The sequence below is a fragment of the Amphiprion ocellaris genome, chromosome 15 (genome assembly GCF_022539595.1).
Source record: "Amphiprion ocellaris isolate individual 3 ecotype Okinawa chromosome 15, ASM2253959v1, whole genome shotgun sequence".
NCBI classification, from domain to species: domain Eukaryota; kingdom Metazoa; phylum Chordata; class Actinopteri; family Pomacentridae; genus Amphiprion; species Amphiprion ocellaris.
Window position 1 is genome coordinate 20885129 of NC_072780.1, and position 19128 is coordinate 20904256.

The 19128-nt window shown below is 39.7% G+C and overlaps 1 protein-coding gene across 3 annotated transcripts in view; it reads right to left on the reverse strand.

Moving 5' to 3' along the window:
• lrrc3b (leucine rich repeat containing 3B) overlaps positions 1-19128 on the reverse strand; it is a 32352-nt gene that overhangs the window by 12069 nt on the left and 1155 nt on the right. The window contains exon 2 of one of the 3 annotated variants that reach the window (XM_055018195.1): positions 8321-8432. The exons of 1 other annotated variant lie outside the window; for it this stretch is intronic. The gene's annotated coding sequence lies outside the window, so the exon portion shown is untranslated. Of the gene's footprint in view, positions 1-8281; positions 8433-19128 lie in introns of all 3 variants that reach the window. One more of the 3 variants, XM_055018193.1, reaches the window with a different exon arrangement.

The following is a 19128-nucleotide window of genomic DNA, read 5'->3' on the forward strand; positions in this document are numbered from 1 at the left end:
GTGCTACATTGCTAGCTAAACACCCACAATGCTCTCTGCAGTCCAAGTGACATCCCCATGAGGTCACTACAGTGCTAAACTATAGGAGGCTCCACCTCGGCGCGCAAACAGATACTAGTGCTAATCTACAACACACTTGCCAACATGCAGGTACAGGTTTTTGCCCTCTTTTTGGAGCCATAGTATACCCTACCCTCTCCACACTACATTTCAGACAGTGGCTTACTGGAACTTTACAACAAGGTGTATGATCATCTACAGTTAACAAGCATATACACTGGATTGATTTTATCAACTTGATTGTAATAGAAGTGCACATTATCTTAGAAAATGGCCCCAGATTAGATTCTAAATATTAAATGACTTGGATTGGATCAGCATCAGAATACATTTAATCTTACAGGTGTTACATCCTCTACTACTTATGTGGTTGGTAATGGACTTTATACAGTCTCTGAATGTCTGGATGGCATGTGGAGACCTTAGTGATGTACAGCTGGCTGAAGACCAAGCTCCAGCTCCCTGGTATTCATCAGGATTGATTGGCCTGGAGCTCCAGACCTGCTCACAGCCCTGGTTCACCACACCTCCCGACTTGTTGGATTGGTCCACCGCCACAACACCTCCTCCCACAAATCACACATGAAGAGTATAAATCTGCAACCAAGCTCTCAGTCAGGGTGGCTGGGATGTAATGTGACCAATTTGCCCTGGTGCCTCTTTGTGTTATTGTGTGGTCCGTAGGTGCCGTAGCTACTGAGGGGTGGCTACAGAAATTCAAGCTTCGTGTCCTGTGTTTCGCCGAGATGTCAGTTTTGAAGCACCAGTTATATTTTGTTAATTCGGCACACTAGTCACTCATTTGGATTAGTTTCTGTTGTTTGTGGTGGGTGTTGCTGTTGTGTTTAGGTTTGGCTACAGATTTAGTTGTTTTGTTTGCGTTTAGCTAGATTAGAAACTCTGTCTTTTTTTTTCTTGTTGGAGCACTTTTATGTTAAACTTGTCACTGAGCATGAAATTGTTTTACCTAAACCAACTACATCTGGTTACTTTTGTTGCTCCCAGCTGACCCTAACGGGTGGGTCGTAACATTAGGTAGAGACAACAGATGCCATAGTGGAGTTCATCACTATGGATATGAGACCTATTAACGAAGTTAGAGGATAAAAAGCTTTGAATATTTGTGGCTGATTACTACTGAACCTCCAGAGCCCAAAATGCGGCATTCAGGACAGCCTCGCTTCACGATGATCTCAAACACATCCTATTGTCAGAGTAAATCACAGTCTTGCATCAGCTCTCGAGAATGCAAAAAGAGACAACACCTTGACCTGTGGGAAAAACATTACACTGACCCTCTTACCACCATTCTGTATTAGTTCAGCTGTTTTCTTCTATTCACTGTAGTTTTAAACATAATACACCGCCAATTAGTTGGTTCATGAAAGTTATAACGATTATTGTTCTTTGAGCCCGATAGCTCTTATCAAAGAAAAATGTTGCAATGTAATTGATGCATTTTACAGCCTCAGTTTGTCTGGAATTCAGTACATGGGGGCAGAAAGAGAAAATGATGTTTTACATCATTATTTCATACTTGTAAACTGGAAGGTATGAACTGATTTTTCTGAAGAGCCTTGAGGAAGATGAAAAGATATACATCTAGAACATCACTTTTTCTTCACCACATGCCAGGAAGCAGGCTCGGAAAGGCTGTGTATCACTCTTAGAGGCGTCTCCCATTCATCTGCTGGCACAGACAAAGCAATAATGTCTTACAACAGCCTATGAGGAAGGGGAGAGTCGAGGGATCATCTGTTTTCTGCAGCACTGTGAGGACCAGTGGTAGCTCCCAGCCCCTCAGCAAGCTGTTTATCCAGCTGCTGCTCTGCAAACAAACCTGTTTTTGTATGAAAACAGACTTTGTCTTCAATCTATTAAACCTGCATGGTGCTTATGGGAGGTTTGACACACATCCTCATTATTACAGGTCATTAAATCCCCTTACAAATTACCTCACTGCTACAGGTTTGATCATCAGAAAGAGTCAGAGCGCAGTGGGAACAACAACTGTCAGTGGATCCACATAAAATGAACGGAATAGCAGAAAACTGTTCCAACGCAATTCAGGCATGAGGGGAAAGGTTGGAATGCTTCATTTCTGTTGATACATTCAAGGTTTTTTTTTTTTTTTTTTAAGACTGCCATTTGTAATGTTCCTATTCAGTGTCATTACTCAAACAACTGTCACTGTAGCATGTCACATAGCGTTTGCCAATTCCCTGTACTGCGTCACAGCATATCATAATAATTCCCCTTAGAATCAAATACTCTCTTCTAAATTTGATTGTTAGTGGCGAACAATGCCACTGGATTCAGATTGTTTTTTCATTATTTCACCTAGGAGTGCTAATCACTTGTCTAGGGATGCTAGTGTTTAGCAAAGTTGGTTAAATATCTAGTAGTGAGCCTGTCAGTAGTTGGATCAATCACTGGTCTGACCATGGGGGTGCAAATTCTGATAGATTTCTTAATAATCAGCAGTGCATCAAATCAATAACATAAATCAATTTCAGAGAACTTTATTTAATAAATGTCAGGTGATATGAACCCTTCACCCAGCTTAAATATTTACACTATTGAGCAGAACACTGTCCAAACAGACTTCAGCTCATTTTAAAAGCATGTAAGCTCGCTGGTGCTCATTAGCCGTCACAGAAGACTTTTGTCATGGTGTCCCTTTCCTAGCTAAACCCCGACGATGCTCCATGCTTGCCAACACAAAGCTACCTGAAGTCTGAGTTAGTCAGGCCCATCACTCCTCCTGAAGCATAGGCCGCCGACAACAGTCCGCCAGAGTGCTCTGTCCTGGGCTGCTCTCTCCAGCTGTCTTCATGTCTTTCCCATCTTCTTGATGTCAGCATCGAGGTCTCGTTGCCAGGTGTTTCTTGGCTTTCCTCTCTTCCGCTTCCCTTCGGGGGTTCCACTTGAGTGCTAGCCTTGTGGTGTTACTGGCTGGCTTCCTCAGGGTGTGCCGAATCCATCCCCATCTTCTGCGCTGGATCTCGTCCTCGGCTGGCAGCTGGTTGGTACGCTGCCACAGGTCTGCATTGCTGATGGTCGCCCTGCTTGTCAGTGATGCTGCCCAAGTGTGTGAAGGCCTCTACCTTTTCCAGCTCACTCCCATGCAGTGTGACTGGGTCCTCATTTGCTGTGTCGATCTTGAGGATCTTGGTCTTGCCCTCGTGGATCTTGAGGTCAACCTGTGCTGAGGTGGCTGCCAACTCTGTTGTCTTGTCTTGCATCTGCTGGTGGCTGTGGGAGAGCAGGGCCAGGTCGTCTGCAAAGTCCAGATCATCTAGCTGGTCAAACAGTGTCCACTGGATTCCGTTTTTTCTGTCTGCTGTTGCATGGTCCAGTCGGTCATCAGGAGGAAGTCTGAGTGACCACCTAAAATGCTCCACCTGGTGGTGCAACATGGTACTACAGCCACACTACTGTACATTTTCTGACATGCGTGTGTCGTGTCTCCTGTTTTCTTCACTTTCAATTTTGTAATTATTACGGTCCGATTTCTCCATCAAACGCAACATGATGGTTTGGTTGTATTGGAAACAGGTAAACCTCATCTTCTGCTAACACAGTAACCATAGGATTTTAATTTATAGCTAAATGCTGCTGTCAGCATGCTAACATGCTCACAATAACAACATTAATACTAATGCTGCTGCTGATGTTTAGCTGGTATAATGTTTAGCATTTTCAGGATCAGTTATGTTTCTGCATGCCAACATTTGCTTATTAGCTGTGTACACAATGTAGTGTAGCGCAGTTTTACAGATACTGAGCCATCCATCAAAGTACTAGACAGAGTGAAATTTTGGTGCTAGTTGAAAAATCATGGGATTACTAAAGAAGTTTCATTCCATCCAGATGGACAAGAAGGATATCTGAACCAAATTTCATGCCAATCCAGTCCAACCATTCAAGTCACCTCATGCAAAACCACCCATCAGGCTCATGAAGGTACGTGAGGAAAAATCTGGGGATTATCAAAGGCATTAGGACTCCTCTTCTGTACAAAATGTCATGACAATCCATGGAACAGTTGTTGAGATACTTCAGTCTGGATCAGAGTGATGGATTGATAGACACTGACACCAATAAAGCCACACAGCCAGCGTGACTAAAAAATATCTTGCTGTCAAATAAATTTGGAACCCTTAGCTTGAAGGATCTTTCAGATGACATGAATATACTTCTGTGTGAAGTCTTGCTCTGGCTGACATGTTCCTTCATCACTATGAACACACACATGCTGCAGTTTATTTAGACTCAGTAACATAGACACCACCCTGCTGGCAGAAATACTCACAAGTGCACCAAATGGGTATTAATCCACAGCTGAAAATAGTCCCCATCAACAGTTTGAGTAATATTTGTTCGTGCCCAGCTGTTTTAGGAAATTAGTGAAGCTTTTTAAAAATGAAACGCCCAATTTATGACACTGCACTGTCTTATAGAGGGACTACTAGTAAATATCTTGTTTTAATACTTCTAATTCATATTGTGTACACATGGTGTATAAAACTAAGTTGTGTCAAAATGTGTGACTGCATTGTCAATTACCACAAACTAACTGACACAGAAAAAAAAATATGGGGCCATGCACTACTTCAGCACTGAAGCACTGCTTGGTCTCTGAGCGAATAACGAAGTTGCCAAGTGTAGTTTACTGTGTGGTGTGGACTTAATAGGAGAATGGAAGTGACTGCAGCAGGTGGGAGGACTATGGGGCATGGGATGGTGGTCAGTAGGGGCCCAACCCAGTTGTTTTGCCCTGCGGTTATGCAGAAACTCAGAACAGGTTCCCAGCGACCACCCGGGAGGCCCACTGTGTGTGCAGCAGGTAACAACACAGCAGACAAAAGAAGAGGTTATATACAAGGCCAGTGAGTTGCAGAAACGCTGAAGATCCCCAGTAATTCTCCTGGGTGTAACCGTTTCCTACTGCTCTAAACTAAATGGAAGATCTGTATATATGTTATTTGGTCAGTAGGAAATACATTTATTTTAAATGTTCTAGGGCAGCAACAAACACCACGAGATTTAACACACTTGTTGCTTGTTACATCCCATCTCTGCAGCTGCTCTTTGTAAATAACAATATTTCAGTTTATGGCCTTGGCAAACAACAGTGGGACCAGTGGACAGACTGGGCTCCCTTGTTGATGCCCCAGAGTGGACCCATTGGTGGAAAAGACCAGAGCAGAACAGCCATAAGTGTAAAAGAAGCAGAGGAAAGGTACAAAAGACAAATCTCACACTGAGCTGAAACAACATGAGTTTGCATTAATCAGGTCAATCACATAAATAAAATATTCTATTTTTGCATTTATTTATTTATTTTTTGGCATTTTGGGAACTGACTGTGGAGGGCCAACAGTTTCAAAGGGAGGGACTTACATGTACTAATATGTACACAAGCTGGACCAGTTGGAAAAACATAGAACAGAGAATCTTGGATTACAACACTCACAGAGGAACCATGACTTTATTCTCCTCTGAGGACAGCATTGCTCAACTATATCTTTACATAACAGATGTTAGGTTAATGCAATCTTATGGTCAAAATCTTGCACAATGCATCTTTAAAACACAAGAAGTTCTGACATGTAAAATGAAAAAAATGGTAAATTCTGCTGTATTTCTAGGTCAGCAATCAAACGAAAGCACCTTAATGGCAGTGACCATGTTAACTCCTTTGTACAAAGGTCAGACGTCTTAGAGTTGGATCCTTCCACAGATGAAACACAGTTGGATTTCATCGACTCATGAGGAAATTAAATCAATTTGCCAGCATAGTGTCCAATAGAACATTCCAACAATCAACTCTACCCTATCCAAGGAGATATAACAGGGCATGCTTGGGAGATCCTCTGGTTTGCATCTTTGAAATACTACTTGAAGGTCACACAACACCAAGTAGAACTGACCGTCATGGACTTTCCTCACAGTCAACTTACATAAACCCCACTGAGAACTTTGTATCCCACTGTATTGAATGGACATTACAATTTTAACCACCCTGGAATGGAATAGGAGAGACACAGCTGGAGAAATTTCAAAACCCAGCATGGTGTGAAGGAGTATGACCTCAACGACCTCTGCTTCCTCCGTTCTATCACTCTGCATTTCATATTAGTCATTCAAAATACTGGGCCATTCCAGATGTGAGAGATCCTCCTTGATTTGAGAAAGAAGATGATCTGTTGTCTTCTTTTCCTCCATTAGAGGTACACAACCGTCTGAACTACAGTCTTGTCTCATCTGATCCCCAGGCTGCAGAGGCTCAGATTTCGGTGGTATTTAAAACTAATCCCTGTCTCACAATCTGAAATCATTCATTTAAGGCTAAAATTGAATACTACAGAGTTTCCAGTGGATATCTTTCACATATAGATTCCTCTAATGCACTTAAATTGAATGTTTTTGAAAGACATGAAGAAATTGTTGTTCTCACACAGAATTTCTTGTTTAGGATTACAGTATGTGCAACTGAGATATCTCCTGTGTCAGGGCAGGGATTGTTGACAAACGCCTCTTCAATAGTTCTGTGTTTCTTAACAGCATCTCAAGGATTCTTGGCCTGGGTTATGAAACCTCCCTTTATTATTCATTGCTTGTGTACCAGTCAATTAAGTTGCCTAATGATTCAAGGCTGTATTGGGAAAAGGGATAAAATGTCCCACAGAGAAAGAGCAATGCTTCTGAGATTAATTAAAAAAGCTTACCCAGGGATGTCAGAACTAGACTCAGTTTGTCAGATTTTTATAGCTTTTTCCAGGTTCTATATAGATAGTCTAGACTATTGGGATTCTAAAGCATACATTTTAAGAGTGTTGCTTGTGTTGTATCTACTCTCAGATGTGCGTTGCTTTGGATAAAAGTGTCTGCTAAATGAATTTGTAGAGAGTTTTGGTAGTAGATTAAGGATTGCCCTAAAGCGACTACACACATGCATATCTGTAATGAAGACTGTCCATTGGAATGATTCAGTGATTTGTTTTTCAAAATAAGCCTAGTCAATCTGGGATAAACCTGGCTGGTCTAGGTTACATGTTAAATGAGTTTGTACAACACTGGATCATGTCTAAAGCCAAGCGTATTTATAGCTGTTCTAAATGGCCACACTCAAAGATGAAGAGATAAACCTTCCATTGTAGATTCTTGCTTCTAGAAATTACATTTCTGTACAACTAAACTGCAACAGCAAATATGTTTGGAAGGAAATGTAACTGCTTTTCCATTAACACAAGCCACAAACTGAGCTTATGAGTAAGATGTTAACTGACAATGCAAACTTGCAGGTTGATATTGACTTATAATGACTACATCAAAGTGCTTTTGTTGTCTAAACAGGTTCACATCTAGACAGCAGGGAGTCTAGATGTGAACCTCAAGCTCTGGTGTAGCATCAGATCATAATCCTTACAGCAACTGGAACTGTATGGCAAAAAATTTAGAACTTTGCTACCCTGAGTTAGGGCAGTCCCCTGATTTCTTTCACCAAATTTTAAAATCTATGGCTTGAAATCTCTAGCGCCACCAATGGATTGAAGTTTGGGGTGCAATTAAGCTTGTAAATTTTGATCTACACTACCAGTCAAAAATTTGGACACACCTTCTCATTTGATGGTTTTTCTTTATTTTCATGACTATTCACATTGTAGATTCTCACTGCAGGCATCAAAACGATGAATGAACACATATGGAATTATGTCGTAAACGAAAAAGTGCGAAATAAGTCAAAACATGTTTTATATTTTAGATTCTTCAAAATAGCCACCCGTTGCTTTGATTACTGCTTTGTACACGCTTGGCATTCTCTCGATGAGCCCTTTTCTTACACTTTTCAACTAATTGGGCACAGATCATCATCATACCGATCGTCACGTGTAACAAAAGTTATCATATGGAATTTTGATTTTTGAAAATATTTGTCAGTTGCAACCAATCAGTATTGTCGTTGAGGTCAAACAGAAAGCAAAGTCATGTCTCAGCAATGCTTTGGTCTATTAGCAAAACTAAATATGGTACATGGATTCAGGAAAACATTTTGAGGAAGCATAAAGCACTTTGTAGCAAATTTTATATTACTGCCTGTTGCTAGCTGATTTTGCTGCAGATTAATAATGTCATACTGGACCTGTAACAGCCTTATCATGCTCATAATTTATGAATAAGCTCTCTTGTATAAATTTTACATTCATCAAGTTACCTCAGGGGCTGCACAGTGGCTTAGTGGTTAGCACTTCACCTTGCAGCTAGAAGATCCCTGGTTTGCGTCCCGGCCATCCTGGGATCTTTCTGCATGGAGTTTATATGTTCTCCCTGTGCATGCGTGGGTTTTCTCCAGGTTCTCCGGCTTCCTGCCACAGTCCAAAAACATGCTGAGGTTAATTGGTAACTCTAAATTGTTCATAGCTGTGAATGTGGGCGTGTTTGTTTGTCTCTATGTGTGGCTGTGATAGACTGGTGACCTGTCCAGGTGTCCCCTGCCTTCACCCTAAGTCAGCTGAGATAGACTCCAGCCCCCCCACGACCCTAAAGAGGATTAAGCGGTGTATAAATAATGGATGCATGGAAGTTATTTCAGTTTCACAATTGGAAAAGAAAGTTGAAATAACTTTAAAATTACGGGGGTATAGGAATAGGAAGGGAGGAATTAATAAGAAGACAAAAAATGTCAGTGGAAAATGGAGTGAAGATACGATTAAATGAAGAGGAAACGTAACATTGGTTGCTAGGCAACAGTGGAAGGAAGAAAGTAGCGGAAGGCAAGAAGTATCGAGAAAATATGAACTACCAGCTTTCAAGCAAGTGAGTAGTCTGAAAACATGGTGCAGTCAGTGGTCCATAACACTGCAGCTGAAGAAAAGTTGAAAAAGTTAAGTAAAGTACAGCAGCACAGTGCGTGAAAAGAAACACAGACAGTGGAGGAACCTGACAGCTGTGGCTGCAGAAACAGAAGGATTGCTTGATCACTGTAGCTGGTATGTCAGCCAGCCTTTGTGGTGAAATACAGTTTAACTGAGCATCTTTTTAGCCATTTTTTTGGAATTAGAATATTTTCTGCTGTTGGAAACAAGATGTTTCTAAATCGTTTAGGGGGCATCAATTGAGAAATGGCCTCTTAACATGTATATATGCAACGATATGTTAACTAGCCATATGTTTGGTGTATCTTATGATAATTAACCACGTGGAGTTCTTGTTAGTGGCTGGTTGTGAAGTACGCTGGTCAGTTCAGGTAACTGAATTTGTGTATGGACCCTCCAACAGAGATGTGCATTCCTCTGTGACTGAAAAAGCTACGCAGCCATCAGAGCCAGATTAAACCGATTCCAATAGTTAGTAAAATGTCTTATTGGCACCAATTATTGGTTGACTTCTAGAATCACTAGTAGATAGATTGATTGTTGTCAAATTAAGCCGCTGAAAACTGGATTTCAGATGCTGTTTGCATATAGCGGAGCCTTAACCGCAGTTTCAACTGCATTTCAATAATGTTGTACAGGGTGTCCCTAAAGTCTGGATACATAGACAAAAATTCATATTTTCAAGAAATTAAATTTTGAACAACATTTTATTCAATATATTATTTTTAAAAATATTGAATTTAATGTATATTGGATAATTAATCAAATACATAATTAAAAAATAGCCATATTTAATCTGTGGAGGCAAAAAAAATTATAGTTAGTGAGATTTCCTATGTGTCCAGACTTTAGGGACACTCTGAATAGGTATGTAAGTAGTTTTTCCAGTAAAACAATGTGTTTTTTGGGGCTGAATGATTGCTTGAATAGTAAACAGCAATGGCTGCAATGTAGGATCCATGTTATGCAGCACGCGTGACATCCGGTATAAAATGTTGTATCAGTGTTTTACAAATTCATGCCATCCTCCTTGTGTAACAGTCATGAGATGGTATCTCAAGTGTTGATGCTCTATTCTCTGTTATAAATCTATTACACCACAAATATTAAAGTGAAGCTTGACTTTATAAAATATCCCAAATCAAATTGCAATCTGTCAGAAAGTCTTTCTTTCAGAGAAGGTGGTATTATCTATGTACTTTATGTAGAATCTTGTTAGAAAACATATCGTGTATTTTTAACTAGATACTTTAAGGTTTTCCCATTCACTTCAGTACAAACATCCAGTTGGAAGGCAGCATTAAGTGGCCATTTGAGGAACTGCACCTCAGTGGAATCATCATGTCCCACGACAACCATGACTAAAACTTTGCGCTTAGTCTATACCAATATTAAAACCTCGCAGCTGCTTTTTCAGTATTACAGTTTAACAAGATTCAGACAATTAGATAATGATAGTTATATATTAAAGCTTCAATTATCAATGAATGAATTGTATTTTCAATCTTACTCTGGAAAAGATTGTGGAACAAAATATCTGGCAAGTTGCAGAAGACTAACTCAAACAAAATCTCTCAGTTGCTCTGCCGATGACGCTTGTGCAGGTCTCCTGAGGTGTGCTAGTCTGCAGCTGCCACCAGACCCCCACTGGTGGTCGCTTCAGTTTGAATGTTAGCAATGTTAGCAGCGTTAGCAGGTACAGCTGCTCTCTGTTGACAGACACTCAGATCCTGGTCTGTGCTAGTGTTTAAAAATCTTAGTTAAACATTAGAATGAGCCTCAGGTAGCTAGCTAAACGAGACAAACTGTCAGACACCTTTCTGGCAACTTTTGATGCTGCAGAGTTCATCAACACAGCTGATTCCGTTAGCAGTTAGACAGCAGAGAGCACTTATGGACTTTTATAGGTAGTCAGCTAACACATCTTTAACTTCATCTTAACAATCAGTGAGAAGCTCCACCAGGTGGTAAGACCAGGTGCTACAGCAAATCTGCAATACATTTTCTGATATCACGTCCTCAGCTTCTGTTCAGTTAATGTATTTTTAATCAGTTACACTGTAAGGCAGTTAATTGATTAACTAGTAATCATTAACATCCCTAATCTGTATCAAGATGAGGGAATTTTCCTGTACCCTTATTAATTTCTATTTATGACTGTAAATGTATTTGTGTTTTTCATTTGTGTGTTTACCATGCAATTGTTCTCTTTACATTGATCAATATTTATCAATTGTAATACAACATTTTTTGATACATTTTTTTTTAACCTGTACTGCCCAGCTGTAATTCACATATATCAACTGCTTAAAAATATAATTTCAATGCATACTAGCTGTGGACATTGACTAACACATCAGCTATTAAAACTCAATAAGGTGATAATATTCAGTGCTGTCTTATTAGTTTATCCTGATGCACATAGCAAAAATAAATAAATAAAAAATTTAGGTTGACCTGACTGAAACAATGCCATAAGATAAGACAGAACAGGAAGCTGAGCTGAATCACTGCATCAAATTCAGTTAGCCATTGAGATGGTGTCACTATAAATCCTCAATTACACAACATGCACAGATATGAATGTTCAAAGTGCAACCAGTAGACAGAATTGATTCATACACAGCATTCGCCCTTCATTCTGCCACAGAGTAAAAGCTGTCTAACAGAGCTCTACTTTCAAAGGAGGCAAATTCGAGGAAAATAGGGCTGTTACCACCTGCCTCAAAATTGCTTGCAATCAAAATGTTTGTTTTTTTCCTGTGAGGGGAGGAGTTGGCAATCAATGAAGCATTAGCCTGCTGGTGAGAAGCTCTTACTGTCTCTGCTGTTCTTTCAGCTGCAATGATTACAAATCAAGGCTGGTCTGACATGCTACAACCTCCACATGCAGAGCAAAGCTGCTGCACTGCTATGGCAGGTTAGATCGTGAAAGATCAGCTCACCTCTCCTGTGACAGTGAGGGATTACATGCTAACAGGCTAAAATAACAGGAAATATGTCCCCACACTGCAGCAGCGTTTACTGAAGGGAAGCTAATGCACAGTGTCTAGTAGCAGTGACGGTAATGTCCTAAGATTAATAATAGGGCCGGTAATGAGTTCAAATTAACCGCACATCCATAAAAACTCAGTTTTTCACCTTCATTTTGTATTTAGAGTCGGCTTCTCTTGGCTACTGGCATATATGTGAAAACCACAGCTATGCGCATAACACACTGAGTGTTTATCATCAAAGTCATGTAGGCCATCATGTGGCCAAACTGAATACATGCAATCAATTACGTATTTGACTGGTGAATGTCTACATGATTTTATGGAAAACTTGCCACTTGATGGACCATAAATGATAATAATTTACCATATAACCACTCAAAAAACCCATAATTCTCCATGTATTATATTGCTTGCATTGTTGTAAATCACAAGTGGCTGTGTTTAACCATCCATCCATCCATCCATCCATCCATTTTCTATACACCAATTAATCCTCATTAGGGTCGCGGGGGACTGGAGTCTATCCCAGCTGACTTAGGGTGAAGACAGGGCACAGGTCTCCAGTCCATTGCCACATAGAGACAAACAGTATCACACTTACTTTCACACCTATGGACAATTTAGAATCACCAATTAACCTAGGCATGTTTTTGGACTGTGGGAGAAAGCCGGAGAACCCGGAGAAAACCCACACATGCACAGGGAGAACATGCAAACACCATGCAGAAAGATCCTGGGATGATTGGGACACGAACTTCTAGCTGCAAGGCAAAAGTGCTAACCACCAAGCCACTGTGCAGCCCTTGTGTTTAACCAGCATTTTCTAAACATTTTGTCAATACCATAAACAAGCTACTATATTTTTGTATCCAGGCAGATCACACAAGCTTTGCAGCATGATTGACATTGACAGACAAAAATAAGTAGTAAGAAGGAGGCTAATCTGCTGCATGTTGAGAACAGAAAACTCAGTATTTTGGATGGACTGAAGGCCCAAGGTGGACCATTCACAGCAGCTGAGCATGTTGATGAGTACCTGCAAAATACAGCAGATGACCTAAAGACAAAGACCAAGAGAATGACAGATGAAGTGACATATGTCAGAGATACCTCAGTGTCCCTATCCAGAACAAGCCATGTCTTCAGGATGTTCAACACCGAAGGACGAAACCGGAAGATGTTTACTCCTAAACAGTTTGGCGACAACCTTAAGGTTCTATTATTCAGGACCAAGGACAGCTCTGCAGTGACACTGAGACACTTTTGTTTGGTCATAGAGCAACTCCTCTTACATTAGGTCTTGGCTGAATGAGCATAGCTTTTCGTGTGTCAGACATACAAAGATGCATACTGAACATTCTCTGGAAAAATAGCGATTTTGAGCATAATTATGGTATCTCATAAAATGCCAGTAGCTGCAAGAAGCAAAATTGCACAGAAAAATAAAGCTAGGATATCTTCTTGTTCTACAATAAAGATTGATTTTAACTCATTGCCGGGTGTTTTTCCTCCCAAAAGGCATTTCTAGCCTCCCCCTATTAATAATAAGGTAACTGTTAAGGCAGATATGTTGCACAGACAGTCAAGTTTTTAGACGGATCTGAATCCAGGAAACGTTCCTGTAGAAGCTTTTTCAGGGACATTTTCAAAGGAGAAAAATAGTACTTCTGAGCACTTTTCTACACGTTTGCTATCCTTTTCCAGTAGCAGTTTTCTCTTTTCAAACATCACCACACAACAGCACACCAGCTCCCTCAGGTGTCTCCATTGTTTAGCCGTGCTCAGAAACTGATGTAATGTTTAAAGCTGTCACAAAATGATTCCATCACGCTATGAGTCTGGTGGATCCCATATCACAATGAAGACAGAAAAAGTGGAAAGGGCCGATTAGGGAGCCTCCACCTCACACCTGCCCTGAGTTGCTGCAGTGGAAAGACACTTAATGTCAGTGCAGCTTGTCCTGCTCCCGTCAAGTGGCAAAAACCCCTCCACAAATAACAGAAAAAAAAAAATCTTCCAAATGCATCTCTAAAAAAAATATCCCAGTAAACAGAATAACTATGGACATAAATCCTCGTGAAAATAAAAACAGAAATGTAATTATCAAACCTGTGGTTCTTGCACTATGGGAATATGGCAGCCTTGCGGAGTAGGCTATAAATTACCTTACCCGGACAAGCGGCCAGTGGTGGTCAAATGTGACATAATCAGTGCATTCCATGGTCGCATTAGAGCATTTTAGCCTCATTAAAATCCCTCCAGCTGCATCGTTTAACCTATTGTAGCAGGCTGTTAAGAGCACAGAGTCACATCCTGCAGCCGGTAGGGTAATGGAGTAAGTATTACTAACAAGTAAGATGGCTTTTTAAAGGCACATTAGACGGAGTATGCTGATGCATTTTTAGCTGGAGTTGATTACAACCAATGATTTGTGCCAATATTTTAACTTCACTATGGCCATTTTCACATAGGAATAAAAATTTTAAAGTGACAAGCATCATTGCAGAACAGGAGTTTATGTTACTAAAGTTAGAAACCTAAAAATTAAGCATATTGTAAAGACCAATTTTAGTATATTTGGACTCATTATACTTAGATTTGACAGATAGGCAGTTATTTTCCAACTCATTTCACCTGCTTACTGATACAAATATATGCACATAATTGTTCCACCTAATTGCAGAAAACATCAAGTTTCTCCTCTAATGGAATTAACTTATTTTATGACTGATCCTACAGGGGATGTGAGGACAAAACACACAAAGCTTTTCAAACGTGCACATTCACTGGCAAAGTAAGAAAAGCACATGCAACACCTGCCATTTTTATTTCTATGCAGCATTTTCAAACAAAACTGGAAGCGTGAAAGGTGTTACCACCTGTAGATATCAATTTAATTGGATGCAAATGTTTCATTTTAAGGCATTTATTGGTCAATACAGATGACGTGCCAATACAATCATGCAATATGTTAGAAACTTTTATGTTACGTTCGGACATTTTTTTTTAAAGTGACAAATAAGTGAAAACAGCACAATGCTTTGACGGATAAGCATTTCCAAAATCAAACATTGGCTAAGTTTTGCAAAGTTTTGTGGGGCCTGTACCACAAAGCAAGTTCAACATACCCGGGGTATCTTTGTATGATATGGCTTCACATAACTAAACAAATGCAGTGTGAAAAACAATCTTAAGAAGCTGCTTATTGAGCAGCTAAGTCAACTCAGAGCTTCTGAACCTGGATATGAGACGTGAACGAAGAGGAGCTGGCAACAGATGACCACAGACATGGACACAGAGTGATGAAAAGCAAACTAGAATATTATATTCCAGAACGGACTAAAAGCAGCAGCAGCAGACGAAGCAGGAGGGAAACCTGCAAAAACCTGCAGACTGTGTGAATGTTAACAGGTTGATCAACATCACTACCACATTATCAGGGCATGAGTAGATGTGATTATAATCATAACTGTATATTCTATACATGGTTGTGATGCTTAGCTGTATTCTTTTGGTGTGTACCCCAGTTTAGTTTCTGCAGCTGAAGCCATGGTGATGTCTGAGAGAGTAAAAGAAATGGCCATAAAAGCATTAAGTAGGCTGACTCTCATATGGTGACAACTTTCTCACAAGAACAAACTATGATCCTTAACCAATACGAGGAGTTTACAATATATTACAGGCTACAAAATGCACAACTGGGTGCTCAGATAGCTCAGCTGGCTGAGTGGGCGACCCACAAACAGGGGCTACAGCTTCCGATGCAGCAGTGATGGGTTTGAATCCAGCTCATGGTCATTTACTGCATGTTATTCCCTCATTCTTCTACTCACATTTCCTCTCTCTCTCCACTGTCCTATATAATGAAGGCCAAAAAAATAACCTTTAAAAAAAAACACCACAACTGCTGCAGCCGGAGTCACAAAGCTCCAAACAACACAGACTGTGTCAACCCATAATTAATATGCTGATTCATATCACTAATAAATTGTGTATAGGTTGCTTAGATGTATGTTTCTTATTCAAGATTAGTTTAATTATCATCATGCATCACAAGACTGCATAATGAAATTACAGATGCTGTCATTTTACGGCACTCATTAAGAAGACACATTAATCAACGAAATAATCAAGTCATAAAAAACTATTTTCATGGTGATGTGGACGACGAATTCAGTAGTCTCACATTTAGTTACATTCTGCTACTGAGTGGATCTTCTAAAGCTGATGTCCTTTTCCAAGAGCACTGATTGGTCAGTAGGAGTTTGCTTTTATATGTTTTGATGCTGTACGTGGAACATAACCTACTCCAAAGTAGGTTGGGTGTTCAACCTAAGTTACTATAATAATCACAATAGTCCTAAAACACAGAGATAAACCTGAAGTTACCTCACTAACTTCAAATCCTGCTTCGTAGTACTTATTCAGGGGTGTCAAATTCATTTTAGTTCAGGGGCCACATTCAGCCCAGTTGGATCTTAAGTGGGCCAGACCAGTAAAATCATAAAATAATAACCTATAAATAACAACAACTCCAAATTTTCCCCTGTTTTAGTGCAAAAAAAGTACATTCTGACAATGTTCACATTAAATGAACTATTTTTAACAAAAAATTATGAACAAACTGAAATTTCTGAAGATTTTCAACAATATTATGCCTCACTTTATCATTTGTGTATCACAACTTACAGGTCACAGTGTATCTACATAGGCACATAACATTTAGTCACAGGTATCTGGAAAAGAACAATATTTTACATTCATTCCGACGGATAAAATCTTTAATAAAAAATGACCTTGCAGTGAGCACAGGAGTGTTTTATGCATGTGTTCGTTATATATGGATACAGAATCACGTGACCTAAATAGGGGGTGGCAGGAATTGATGAGAAACACGCCCACAATTTAATCAATTGTTCCTTGTATCATTTGTGGCTGATAAGTCTTGACAAGTCTGCAACAATCGATTTGTAGTGGGATCGCAATCGTGTGATCGTCAGCTTGCAGCTGACATCGTTTTCACTGGAAATCATAGTTACAGTGACGCCATGCCGCTATCTTGCAATGATAGAGAAATCTTTAACTAATCTGTGGATCCAAACTATAACCTGCATCACTGCCAAAATCTAATCATTTGGTCCTTGTGTCAATTTTGACCTTTCCTGAAAATTTCATTGAAATCCGTTAGTCCATTTTTGAGTAATGTTGCTAACAGACAGACAGACCAACAGACGGACAAACATATGCCGATCGTCACATAACTTGTTGGCGGAGTAATAAAAAAAATACATAAAAGTTGTGCCAGTGCATCAACAAAAGGGTTCTACCAAACCAAACTCTGTCGTACTGAAGCTGCTGACTCACATTATATTGCACAATGTTCAATGTCTTTATATATTTTAACAGTAAAGATTCCTTTTCACATTTGTCATTTTTACACCTTGCAAAGTCATCCTGGGGGTCGGATTGGACCGTCTGGTGGGCCGGTTTTGGCCCACAAGCCTTATGTTTGACACCTCTGTACTAATTCAGATCAGCGCTTTATGCTAGTGTAGGACCATCCTCACATGCCGATTCCAAAAAAGACGATCTGACTTCACATATTAAGTAGATATATTTATATGTATACAGTATACGTGTATATTATAATGTATTTCAAATGTATATGTTTGCTTTACATCTTACATACATAGACCTCAACTAGTTCAACCCAGATGTGGATCCCAAGTCGAACCAATCGGTCACATCAACATGCAGCCACACAACAAATCGACTCCACACCCACTGCTGAGGAACAATCAAATTCCCTGCAGGAGGGCCCACATGAATATAATGATAGTGGATCCTGCAGACTGCTGTACATGCTGTCGTTTGTCGCCATTTAGGCCAAGCGTACATGTGGGCTTAAATCGGCAAATCAATAAGCCGGTAAAAAAACAACAGACCAAGTATTTTTCACTGGTTTCTTTGGAGCAACACTCAGAGCGATGAAAACATATTGTTCTCACCAAGAAATGTATGAAGATTTGACACAAAGAACCGTGAAGAACAGGCAGAGTCGGTTCCTGGAAATTTGGGCAAAGTTTGGGAAGCATTTCATTATAAGAAATTTACATTAAAATATAAGTGAACAAACAGGAAAAAAAATCCCGTCTCAACCCAGCCATTCTCTGCAGAATCATAAACATTAATCTGGATACCAATGAATGTGAACGTTGAAGACCTTCAGACTCTCCTCACTATCAATTCTATTTTAAACTGCTTCCTAAAAATATGTCACATGTTGGTAGACGAATAAATAAAAACAACTGATTCATTTTCTACAGTCTAACTGAAAAGTTATTCTCAAACTCACTGTTTGTCGAACTAAATTATATCTACATAGTTCTGTATTTAAATGTTCTCATAAACAATAGCAGTCGCTGTTTATTTTAGAGTGATATTTAAAATTGACACTAGGGCTGCACAATATATTATTTCAGTATCGATGCTGTGATACGTGCAGGTGCAGCAGTCACATGGCAGGGAATGTGATGTGAAATAATTCGAATGAACTCAAACACATCATCACAGCTTCTTTTCTGTTTGATGCATAAACAACTTGCACAGTTCTCATTCTAGTCTGATAGAACATCTTTTACTCTGATTTAATGATTCTTCGATACTTTCTAGAAGACACAATTTGTTGACATGTATGGTCCACATGTGCACAGGAAAATTCAAAATTCATCTCCTCACCCTCAAAGCACTTCTTCACCATCATGATTTGTCATTTCAGTGCAGATGCCCTCCACTACAAAATTGTAAAGAAGATGGGGTTTTCCAAGTCATCTGCTGAAAATTCTTGTATTTTTTCATATTGCAGAATAAATGCAATCTCTGCAATCTTGTTATACATTGTATAATGACAATAAAGAATGTTCTTTTCTATTTTAAATAAATCTCAGAATGTCATTTTAATTAATCCCCAGCATACAATACCAGAGCTCATAGCAAAAAAACGGTCTATTCCTGAAAGTTACAGCTCTGGTCTGAACAGCCTATACATGTGGATAAAGCTTTAAATAGACAGTTTAATGGAGTTTATGTCACTGCTCTCTATGCAAATGAGACAGGACTCCATCAGGGTGGAGGGGTTTTCCTCGTCCGTAGGGAGTCTGGTTGCTGCTCTGACAGTCTGAATGAATTTC